This window comes from Homarus americanus, unplaced genomic scaffold, assembly GCF_018991925.1.
Source record: "Homarus americanus isolate GMGI-L3 unplaced genomic scaffold, GMGI_Hamer_2.0 scaffold38239, whole genome shotgun sequence".
Taxonomy (NCBI): domain Eukaryota; kingdom Metazoa; phylum Arthropoda; class Malacostraca; order Decapoda; family Nephropidae; genus Homarus; species Homarus americanus.
In genome coordinates, this window is record NW_024752574.1 from 7,501 (window position 1) to 10,990 (window position 3,490).

The following is a 3,490-nucleotide window of genomic DNA, read 5'->3' on the forward strand; positions in this document are numbered from 1 at the left end:
GTGCGCCTCCGCCGTTTACCGACGGCCCGCTTCCGGGGACGGACAGCACCGCGGCGTCTTGGCAAGTCCCGGGCCTGCGCCCCCCCCTCCCATGAGGGGAAATTAAACTTCGACCATCGCCCCTGACGACCTCCACCACACGCAACGTCCAGAGACGGGGAAAGTATCTCACCCGCTTGTCGCGGGCAGGCAAGGCAGCCGGTCAGGATCGCCCAAGACGCACCGGAGAGCCTGTTACAGCTGCCCCGGCGCCCGTCACTTTCATTTCGCCTTTGGGTTTAGTGAGCCCATTGACTTGCACACATGTTAGACTCCTTGGTCCGTTCAAGACGGGTCGGGTGGATCACCGACCTTGCACACCGCGAGAAAAACCGCCGGGCGGCAAGCTCTTCTCGACGACCGTCGAGGGCAGCCAGGACACCGGTGGTTCCCCGCGCGGGTCTCCCAGACGAGCTGAGAGAGTCGGCGGCGAGGTACCAGTCCGACGGCCTTCGACGTCCCGGCAACGGGTCGCGGTGACCTACTACGAGAAATACGCCCGCCGACGCCAGCGTGAGGGGGCGCCCAAACATTTTTGGGTCGCCAATTACAACACCCCACCCAGCCGACAGCCGACGAGCTGAATCCTCAGTTCGACCTTCGAGTTTCCACCCGTTTGGCTCTTAACGGTTTCACGTACTCTTGAACTCTCTTCAAAGTTCTTTTCAACTTTCCTCACGGTACTTGTTCGCTATCGGTCTCGTGGTCATATTTAGCCTTAGATGGAGTTTACACCTGCTTTGGGCTGCACTTTCAACCCGACTCTACAGAGAGGCCCTTTCCGACCGTCCCATCTGCTCACGGGCGCCGCCATACGGGCCTGTCACCCGCCATGGGCAGTGGCCGCTTTCAAGCTTGACTGAGACGGTATGGGACGGCGTGCTGGACCCTCTGAAACGCAACACCCCTCGTGCCCGAAGACATCGAGGTTATGCGCTGGGCTTTTCCCGGTTCAGTCGCCCTTACTAAGGGAATCCCTGTTGGTTTCTTTTCCTCCGCTTATTAATATGCTTAAATTTGGCGGGTAGCTCTCTCCTACTACGAGGTCGATCGTGGTCTCATCATCCTTAGGGGGAACAAGTTCCCCAACCACGAAGCGGAAGACGCTCTGCCACCGACTTTCTTCACCACCGACATTACCAGGCAGGAAGGTTTGAGGGGCTTGTCGCGTGGGTACCAGCGGCCATGGCGCCGGCACTCCCACCCCTGACTCCGTTCCTTCTCATTGAGTGGTAAATAGCCAATAGGAAAAGTGTTCCAGCAGAACATCTCTCGCAGAGTCATATACACACACAGTTTTAATGCATATACTCTCGTGTTCCGCCCTTACTCGGCCGCACCTTTGCCGCTTAAACTTTGACCTCTTTCCCCGTTCCCGCATGCCACAGCAGTGGCACTTGTTTATCCGGAGAAAGAGAGCGAGAGTCGCAGTATTAATTGGCGTGAGCGGCCTTTCCGGCTGCAGAACTAGTGCTCTATCCCGGCGAGCGCCGTTATGAGGCGCAACACCGTCTTTAACGCGTTTAGAGAGAACTCCCCCTGCCTCCCTCCCAGTCGTGAGATAGACGTGGACTCGTGGCGAACTCTCAAAGAGAACGCCCACACCGCGTCTGACCGTGGGAGAGGGTGGAGGAGCGCGTGAGGAAGAGCACGGCGTCACCCAAGCATTCTCATCTCTCTGCCTGCACCACTACATGGTAGACTGCGGGCCCAGGCGCACTCATCAATTTAGGTTCCACTGCAATGCATGCCAAGCACTCTTTTCGAGGTGATAGACGAAATTCCGGCGGGCTTACTTAAAAGATATCCGACCCGGTTTCTGTTCTCTTCGTGATGGAGTGCTCTTAGAACATGTGCAGCATCAGCCATGAGCGGCCGACGGCATTCGTGTCTCTGTGGACAGCAGGCAAAAGAGCCGCCCAGTTATTTTTTGAGGGCGACAACGTCGCTTTGTTGTGGTTGAATGGGTGCGCCAAGTCCATGGACTTGCTAGTGATAGGCTTGCTTGTTTTTACACGCCTGCGCAAGGCGCGGGCGATTAAACCCAAGGCGGAAGCTCGGTTCGGGTTACCTCGTGTCGGGGAGACAGTCAGCAGGCACCAACTCGCAGCAACCGATGGATGTATATTTCCGACCTCGTAGAGGAGTGGCGGCGATCATATGGGCCCGCAATATGCGTTCAACTTGTCGATGTATCTGGTATTCTTGCGATTCACATACCGACACGCAGTTTGCTGCGGTCTTCATCGACCCACGAGCCGAGTGATCCCCGTTAAGAGTTGTGTATTTGCCATTTGGTCTTTTATGACTAACCATCACAGGTCGAGTCTCAATGAAAGGGTTTGACAGACATAGCCCAAGTTTGTGGTTTGGGTTTGGCCGGACGGCTTGTTGTTTTTTGACACTTGAATTTCACTTTTTGGGTCAAGAGGCTTATTCGCCGGTAGTAAGGAACGGACGGGCAGCCGCCCAAAGCCCCGTCCGTCTCCTCCGGTCGCCTGCCCGAGTGTGGTCCACCTACAGCGTGGTGGTACCTATTTTTGGTGCGGGGGCGATTGTCCTCTTTCGCTGCTGGAGTTGCCAGAGCAGAGCCCGCCCAAATCAGGAGAGTAGTAGTAGTTTTAAGAGCGCCCCTCTTTCTCTCTGTTAATGATCCTTCCGCAGGTTCACCTACGGAAACCTTGTTACGATTTTTACTTCCTCTAAATGATCAAGTTTGGACATCTTTCCGTCAGTTTCGAGGCGACGACCCCCCTCGCGGGCAACGGGCGATAACCAAGAGCGCCAGTCCGAAGGCCTCACTAAATCATTCAATCGGTAGTAGCGACGGCGGTGTGTACAAAGGGCAGGACGTAGTCAGCGCAAGCTGATGACTTGCACTTACTGGAATTCTCGTTCATGGGAAACAATTGCAAGCCCCAATCCCTATCAAGAAAGGCTTTGAACGGTTACCCGCCTCGGAGGGGGAAAACTCGTTGATCCCTTCAGTGTAGAGGCGGCCCAGAACATCTAAGGGCATCACAGACCTGTTATTGCTCAATCTGCGGGCTAGAATTGCCGCTTATCCCTCTAAGAAGAAGTTGCGAACTGACACCATTTTCTGGAGATCCGCGACTACTTAGTAGGCCAGAGTCTCGCTCCGTTATCGGAATTAACCAGACAAATCGCTCCACCAACTAAGAACGGCCATGCACCACCACCCACCGAATCGAGAAAGAGCTCTCAATCTGTCAATCCTTCCGTGTCTGGGCCTGGTGAGGTTTCCGTGTTGAGTCAATTAAGCCGCAGGCTCCACTCCTGGTGGTGCCCTTCCGTCAATTCCTTTAAGTTTCAGCTTTGGTAACCATACCCCGAACCCAAAGACTTTGGTTTCGGCTGCCCGCCGGGTCATGGAATAACGCCGGCGGATCGCTAGTTGGCATCGTTTATGGTTAGAACTAGGCGGCATTCG

General features: G+C 55.3%; 1 non-coding gene and 1 pseudogene across 1 annotated transcript in view; both read right to left on the reverse strand.

Moving 5' to 3' along the window:
- The window catches only part of LOC121855137, a 4,274-nt gene extending 3,186 nt beyond the window's left edge, over positions 1–1,088 (reverse strand). The window contains exon 1 of the ribosomal RNA XR_006086720.1: positions 1–1,088. This exon is cut by the window's left edge and continues 3,186 nt beyond it. This is a non-coding gene — a ribosomal RNA (large subunit ribosomal RNA).
- Positions 1,089–2,170: 1,082 nt separating this feature from the next.
- LOC121855135 lies at positions 2,171–2,320 on the reverse strand (annotated as a pseudogene).
- Between the last annotated feature and the right edge of the window lie 1,170 nt (positions 2,321–3,490).